Source organism: Panulirus ornatus, chromosome 16 (genome assembly GCF_036320965.1).
Source record: "Panulirus ornatus isolate Po-2019 chromosome 16, ASM3632096v1, whole genome shotgun sequence".
Taxonomy (NCBI): domain Eukaryota; kingdom Metazoa; phylum Arthropoda; class Malacostraca; order Decapoda; family Palinuridae; genus Panulirus; species Panulirus ornatus.
The window spans coordinates 14,338,534-14,347,170 of record NC_092239.1 but is presented as its reverse complement, the minus strand read 5'-3'; the positions used below and the strand labels follow the sequence as shown (position 1 = coordinate 14,347,170).

The window sequence follows — 8,637 nt, the reverse complement described above, 5'->3', positions numbered from 1 at the left end:
TTCTGAATCACGCGGCAAGGTGACGCCAAGAGGGTAGGATGTGAAAAAGGAGAACCACTGTATATGGAGTGAGATTAGTCGAGTGGGGAGATACACTGTGGTGTATAGTGTAGACTGGAGGTTGGTATTGTGAGACAGTAAAAAAAAAAATTCATTATATTGACACTAGCGGAGGAGGATAATGGGATGGGGGCAGACGTAGATGGGCTTTTAAGGAGCATCTTTGAGAATATATGATGTATACAGACGTAAGAATATCCTCTTGCCTGCACGGAATAATGCACACACACACACACACACACACACACACACACACACACACACACACAGTGTACTTCATCCATCCATACTACGCAAAAATATAAGATCGTGACACGCATGCTTCACTATATCATTATTATTATCAATATATTACCACACCCGGTTCCTGCAGCTTCAACCTGCTGATCCAAGGCGTCTGTATCAGCCCTGCCATAGGTTTTCTCAAGCTCTTTAGATAGATTCATAATTTGGGTAAATCTAGCGACGTCTACAGGAGTGATGATGGGAGTGTATGTGTAACTTGTTGATCTGTCTACGGGTGGAGCTCAGCCCACACTCCTAACATTACCTTCTCAACCTCCTCCTGCTCCTCAGCAGCCACCACCCTCTCCTGTCTCCCAATCCCTCACGCCTCCTCCTCCTTCTCCTCCTCTTCCTCCTCCTCCTCCTCCTCCTCCTCCTCCTCCTCCTTCTCCTCCTCCTCCTCTTCCTCCTCCTCCTGAGGGAGTACCCATCCATCCATCACACACAAGAAATTCAGGTAGACACATTGTGACATACACCTACCACGCGCCACAGTTCGAGTGGATCAGTGGAGGTGGTCAAGTGGCATAACCTTATGGTCGCTTTCTCTTGAGGAGAGAGGGGTTTGTTCCCTTTCCTCCTCGATCGTGGACCATCGTACCACTGGTGATAATTGTTAATTAATGATAACCATCGTACTCCGAGGATGATAAATGGAGCTTTCTTCGCCTCTGTGATTCTTTTAAGGTATCGTGCCTTAACGAGATTAATAATGGATCTTGATCTTAGAGGAACAACAGGACTGGATTCTGTTGTGCTACTGGAATCTATACTGAGGCTTTGAGAACCGCAATCTTGCCTGGCCAGAACTGCTGCTGTACCACAGGCCAGAACTGTCACAGTAAAGCCAGAGCAATAGTTTAGTGGACATACTTGGGCATGTTTAGATGAGAGATCCTAGTAAGAGATTACTTTATAGGGAGGGTTATAGCAGGAACTTATAACTTGTTGATGACTATATTCATAGATGTTGCGATAAAGACACGTGAGCAGAGGACCTCGCCGTTTATAGCAGTCTGCAGGGCCGGGATGGACGCGTTGCGAGGAATGTTTATCTCTCTTAATATGTTATCAGCTGAGCCTTCCATGGCGGCATCAGCAGCTGCAGCTTACCCAGCAGCTCGGAGCCAACCTGCGGCTGGGAAAAGGGCAGCTTAGAAACCACATAATCCACGATTCTAGAAGAGAAGGAGAGAGAGAGAGAGAGAGAGAGAGAGAGAGAGAGAGAGAGAGAGAGAGAGAGAGAGAGAGAGAGAGAGAGAGAGAGATGAAAATTTTGAGATGGTTTTGGGAAAAAGATTCAAACTCCATCCATTACATACGGAGATTGGTATGCAGGAGGTTTTATGTCTACATCATATACTCCCGACTCCAAACTCTGTCTCTGGATATTGGTAGCTTGTCGCCCTCCTGTGTCGATGTGTTGTAACCGCTGTACGCTTTATGCTTGCCTCCACCTACCCCTAGCCTTGTACCCGTCACCCAAGAGTACCATCGAAATGCTATATCTATGTATATCTAGATGATAAATACTTTAAAACTCACAAAACTCAAAAAACTATCACCGGACCCTGACTGTAAGGGCTGGGAAGTATCACGTCATTGTAAGATGCACTTGACGAACTCCAGGCAAGTGTAGGAGCCAACTGACCAAGTCAACAGCCTCTGTATCGTCTCACGTATTGACATCTCCCACCCTCCCGGGGTTGATCCAACCCGCTGATACTCTGCAGTATAGTCCACCAGGATATAAAAGAAACACCAGAGAGCATTCTGCAGTCCCGTCCAAGAAAAATGTATGTACGTATAAGTACAAGACGAAAGCCAACCTCTCGCTTAAAGTAGCTTTATGATGAGGCTTATCGGCCACTTCCATCTGACACACTGGGAAAGTCTGTCTTAGGGAGAAGTTTATCAGCAGAGAGGAGAACTTGACAAGCCTTGGACTAGAGTCGCTCCCAGCAGCAACACGTGCCTCTCACCAGCTCACTAACTCAGGACCTGGAAACTCCTCAGCAGCGAGTGTGGATACCGACTTCACCTCGAGGCGAGCCACGAGATTTACATAGGAGTACCAACACGACCGCCATAGTGCAACAAGCATTTTACACCTTATGATCTACAGGCGAACGCGGACGAACGAGCCAGTTGGTGGTGTCAGGGCGCGCGGGAGCGTCTGACGCAGGAACAACGCTGCAGTCATCGCTTGTGAGGTAAGAACAGTCAAGGATTCAACTCACATGGAAACAAAGATGAAGTACTTCGAGTACCGTCAATATCGCAGGGCTGCTGGCCTGCCTGCCTGTTCAGTGGAGAGGCTGGGGCTTCTGAGGTTTTCGGATGTCCTCAGTTCGGACAGGGAATCGTAGCTGAGCCACCAAGCATTGTACCAGTGTTGATGCGATGAATGTTGAAAGTCTGTGACTGGATGTTTATGTAACGAAAGCAGTCAGGGTCGTTGACTTGGACCTTCCCACCTACCGTTAGAAAATATGCCGACGAGTTTGAGGAATCAATAAACTTTTCACAGTTACTAGAAGAAGAAAAAAAAAACACCTGACCCAGAATTTGGAAACTAGAGCAGGTGGATCTTACTTACATACACAAACACAGTCAGCATTGGAATCTTAAGAGCCACTAAGCCTTGTCATTTATTTCTGTTACTCCTTAAATCTCAGAAAGAATAGTGATTGTACGTGAAGCATACAGTGTGACCATCACCACCTGATGCTTAACACAGCTTTGACACAGGTATACAGCCGATCTGCACCGAACATATATGGACTCCCGATATATCATACTTGACCGCGGAATGGGAAAAAAAAAATTGCCATTGCTCTGAACAAAGCTGTTGCTCTTGGCTGTATAAGCTATAAAGGTTTCCTTAATAAACTCCGCTGTGTGGACATCCTTGAACCTAACAATGGTTCCGCTTGTTGACTACCCGACACAAAAGGTTGTTCAACAGTGACGCATATGACCAAAAACCTCCTGACGCAACCCTGAGGAAGTGTATTTTCCACCTGGGATCTGTCCAAACACCAGCCTTGTAGGATGACTGTCTTCATCGACCTCCTCACAGGTGTCACCAGTCACGTATGAATACACTTTAACACAATCCTTCTCGTCCCGACCTGAGGGCGTCATCCTGGTTTCAGAATAATCATTCCGTATCTGTGACCTGTCATACCCTAGCGACTACGTTGGTGAATGACAGATTTCTCTGAAACCAAACCGGCGAACACTGGAAATACCACATTAATCTGAGACTTCCACATCCATGAGGTATAGTGTATATTGATCTGTCGCGATTTGATATTCTCATCTTTGGATCTATAACTGTCGTCATGAGATGTGACATCGACAAGGAGCTGAGATTTGAATTCATTACTTGAAAGTCATGTAGATCATGACAGAGACACTAAGGTCGTCATGTTGGCCCCTCCTCTGTAGGTAGCAGGTGGTGGGCAGGCAGCCACCCCACCGACCAAGGTAGCTCTCCTCCGCGCCACCCTGGCCTGGCCTGGGTGGTGGGAAGGGTTTGTGACGGCTGCGTGGCGCGCAAGCACTTCAGTGGCCCTCAGGTTTTACTCCGTTGCCTCAGGTTGTGGTCTGTTCTTTCCTCCTCACTTACGTCTAGGCTGCTGGCGTTCAGTCCGCAAACGTTTCGTTTACCTCAATTGATAACACTCGACTCATATTACATCCTTCACAGCTTTAAATTTTTCTTGGAGTGAGGACCACCGCTTACCCCGCCTTTTGGCAAAATCTCGTCGCAAGTACTCTCTCTCTCTCTCTCTCTCTCTCTCTCTCTCTCTCTCTCTCTCTCTCTCTCTCTCTCTCTCTCTCTCTCTCTCTCTCTCTCTCCCTGTTACGTCATTGGTGATCCACACAACACCTTCACCTTAGCCTCCACCTCCTGATTACACACGTATACATTCTCTACATACCAACACACGCAGGACTCTCGTACTGCGCATTAAACCATGGAGAATCTGGGTTCGTAATGTTGTCTCGTTAGTGACCGAAGTGTTTCGTTCGTCCGGTGGTGACGACGAGGTGATGCCTGGTTGATGTGCCGTCTTCCTGGTGGCGACAGTCCTCCCTCACTCCCTCATTCCCTCACTCCGTTTTCCCTACAAACAAACCTCCGTCTTGCCTCTACACTGGTTTGTTCGTTTATCAGAAAATGATTATCTAAGCCAGCAAGGGAAGAGATATATGTAGATTCGAATCTCGTCTTTATTTCCTTCATTTGCAGATTGTTTAATGCATGTGTAGAATTTGTGTTACGTTATAAAAGTCAATTTTAGATCACGTGTGGTTCATATCAGCAAATAACTCAAAACTCTGCATCAATATTTACCATTTAATTTCATCACGTATTATATCTTACTATCTAAAAAGAAAACGTGTTATTTGATGTGACGTTTTTACGACAGCACTTAAAATGCGCAGTCCTCCAATCACATGGTCGCTTGAAGTCGTTACCAACTTGCCAGTAGTTCCAGCAGTCTTCCTCGTTGATTTTGCCCGGTTATAACAACCATAATATACATCCATATCCATGATTATAGTAGGAGAAAAAATATATATATATCCATGAGAAACTGCAATATGGTTTATATGTCGAGTTAAAATGATATTATACATCTTAAGCCACAGAGCTTCGTCGATCTGTTTAAACCAGCGAGGTAATTGCCTTAGCGGCAGTTCCAGTGTTGCTGCCATAGATGTGTGTGGCTGTGGACGCTTGAGGCAGGTGGGAGGGTGTTCGGTACCCACCTCCTCCTCCTCCTCCTTCCTTCCTGGCGTCGGCAGGCCAGTAGGTACTTAACCTGTGATCAGTGAACACAGTACGTGAGCGTGACGGAGCGACCCCTAGAGCACGACGGTATGCGCGACCTATGTATGGGTCTGATGGCTTTCGTCTGGCCTCTCATGCCCCTGGAGTACGGTCGTGCTCAAGGGTCGTTGTGCCTTCGAACGTAGTGCTTTCGTGACCAGTCGTCATACCGCTGTGCCCAAGTGTCGTGCTATCGTGTCCAAACATCGTACTATCGCGTGCCCAAGTGTCGTACTATCGTGTTCAAACAGCGTACTATCGTGCCCAAGTGTCGTACTATCGTGTCCAAACATCATACTATCGTGCCCAAATGTCGTACTATCGTGTCCAAACATCATACTATCGTGTCCAAACATCATACTATCGTGTCCAAACATCATGCTGCGGTGCCCAAACGTCGTACCGTCGTGGCTAAGCGTCGTACCGCCGTGTTCAAGGGGATACCATTGGACTCTGTGTTGACATCCAGATCCGATGCGTCGTGGAACAGGTAAGTGTATCACATTCCCCTGACGAGCGTTTATATCATCATTGTGTTTACTGCTTAAATGCTTTTGTTATTAAGACTCTCTCTCTCTCTCTCTCTCTCTCTCTCTCTCTCTCTCTCGTTGGTGGTAGGCAGCCACGGACCCACTTGGGTATCGGGAGGGATAGTGACGGCTGCGTACGTAGCGAGCCAACATATTTCAGTGGCTTTTAAGTTTCACTCCTTTAGTCCAAATTTGCCTTCTTTTTTGTGTGTCTACCTCATCACACTTGAGCTACTGGCTTCCCGTCCACTAAACATACAATCACTCCATCTTCCACATAATTGTTGACAGCACTTCACTCACACGACTGGTCTGTTTGCGGTGAGACCTACGCGTTAGCCCTGCCTTTTGCCCTCCCCCCCCCAAAAAAAAAATTCCGCCGTAAAGTACTCGTAAAATCCCTCCGTAAAGTACCCTTAAGTAAAATCCCTCCGTAAAGTACCCTTAAGTAAATCCCCTCCGTAAAGTACCCTTAAGTAAAATCCCTCCGTAAAGTACCCTTAAGTAAATCCCCTCCGTAAAGTACCCTTAAGTAAAATCCCTCCGTAAAGTACCCTTAAGTAAATCCCCTCCGTAAAGTACCCTTAAGTAAAATCCCTTCCTAAAGTACCCTTAAGCAATCTCTCTCTCATCACATAACTAAATTCGCTGTAATACTCTCAAATAAGAAAGTATAGCATCTCAAATCATGAATGTATCTTCATCAGAAAATCATCTGTGCCAAATGCAGTAACATATCTCCCACGAGACACCGAGAATAGACTCACACATGGAAATTAGATCCATGAAAAGAAATAGGTTATCTCTCTTCCTGCCTGGCAGTGTTGTACGGAGATGATCATTGTGTGAGAAGCAGCATGTTGCCTCCTGTTTCTGTAGGGCGTGTCAGCTATAGATAGCTCTTCTCTGTCCTACTTGTTTATTTTTGTGTAGACTTTTTTTTTTTTTGTAATAAGTGCATGGTTGTGTGAGGCCTAAGGTGTGTGATTACTGTATATATGTGTTACAAGGCCAGTTTTACACTCGTGTTGCTCCGTTTCTTAACCTTGTGTGTGTGTGTGTGTGTGTGTGTGTGTGTATATATATATATATATATATATATATATATATATATATATATATATATATATATATATATATACTATGGCTTTACACTTGTATACACACACACCAGCCTGAGCCAGGTACCTATTTGTCGACCAGCCCTGAGGGAAGGAAGAACACCAGGGGTGGGTGTGGGCCAACTACCACGTCTAGGATTCGAACCTATGTGGTACCGACCCTTAGCTGACCCTTGCTGACTTATGGTGCGTGTGTATTTACGTCTTTGATCAGTGCGGGGAGGGAGTTCTACTACAGTCGTGGGGTCATATGTCTTGCATGTATGACCATGATTGATAAGCATACGACACTGGACATTACCTTTTATAGTTTCTTAGCGGTGTGAGCATAGCATCATACAGTATATCTTTTAGAGCACACACACACACACACACACACACACACACACACACACACACACACACACACACATGGGAAAACCCCAAGATTAACAGAACCCAAATGGAGTCTTGATGCGAGCAAGGAGGTCAGATAAATGAACCGTAGGGAAAGGTTTCAGGAGGCCCTTCACTCACTCTCGGTATCATTAAGACTGAAGACCCGTGATTCACCTTTCTCATAGTGAGGGACTTGGGGCTTCGTGAGGCAGTAGTTAACCCCTTGAGAACGGCGGTACGATCCTTGAGCACGGTTATACGGCATTTAAGGTCTGATGGCCTGGCTAGTCACTTGACCCTTAAAGGATCAGGTCAAAAGTCATGCCAGGACATACGTAAGGGTCGCACTGTCAGTGGCCCTGATGTAAGTTAGACTTGGTCATCCATGCAGGGGAACGTCTTAGTGGCCCCAGATCTATAGTTGGCTCCAGTCCACATTACGAGGAATATATATGTTATAATAGTTAAGTTGATGTCCACTACGCACATGCGTTCCCTTGTTGATTCCGCTGCGCCTCTGATTGCTTTAGCTCGTGATTAAAGGTTCAGAAGGCTATGATTATCATCCTTGACTGCCCCAGGAACAACGAAGATTCTGAGATCTGAGGAAAGAACTTGGTCCATCTGGAATCAGATACAGATTGATTGAGAGTGAGTCCTCCTACCAGTAGGATCTGGATGCTCAGACAAACGCATTCTACTCCAGGCACAGAATCTTTCCAGACTTTCTACACATATAGGAAGCATCGAAGTAGATGGGTTACTACAACGGTTTTTGGGTCTCGGAACGTATGTTATGCCTGTGGGACGCCAGCTGCACTATTGTATCCCATGGGAAAATGATCCCTTTTGATATTATGGTTCTCCCGTTGCCCACCAAAGCCTTTCCTCAGGTCTCAGCCTGAGCTGGAGTTGGAGGTCAACTAGTATGACCTCCTTGAGGCACAGCGACACCATCATCACCATCGAACATCATCTCTCACAGGTTAGGTTATACGGATGGATCCTTACAATACACCACTGGTGTTCCTTGTAGTGTTGTGGTTGGAGCACACACACATTCATTGTTGCTATCTAGGATGAGGAGGAGTCTGTGTCAATAGTGAGGCAGCCACACTCCAAACTGAACTGCTTGCTGTTCGCAATGTCCGTTGATCAGTTATTGTCTTCAAGAAAGATACTATGATCGTGACTCGTCTTCCACACAAATTGTATTGACTCACTCCGTCCATCATGACTGTAATATGTGTATGTGTGGAACACGGCTCTGGATGATAACCGATTTACTGATGATGGGGCTAGAGGGCTGTTTCTCTGGATTCCATCACATACTGGACTCAAAATACATGACAGGCACAGTGAATCAAGTAGAACGCTTGCCTTGAAGGATGTGATTAACTGTGTCTTGGGTCTGCTT

The 8,637-nt window shown here is 46.0% G+C and overlaps 1 protein-coding gene across 1 annotated transcript in view; it reads left to right on the top strand.

The window, feature by feature from the left end:
• The first annotated feature begins 5,345 nt into the window (after positions 1–5,345).
• Positions 5,346–8,637, top strand: part of LOC139754164 (ras-related and estrogen-regulated growth inhibitor-like protein) — a 392,942-nt gene continuing 389,650 nt past the window's right edge. The window contains exon 1 of the mRNA XM_071671334.1: positions 5,346–5,681. The gene's annotated coding sequence lies outside the window, so the exon portion shown is untranslated. The remainder of the gene's footprint in view (positions 5,682–8,637) is intronic.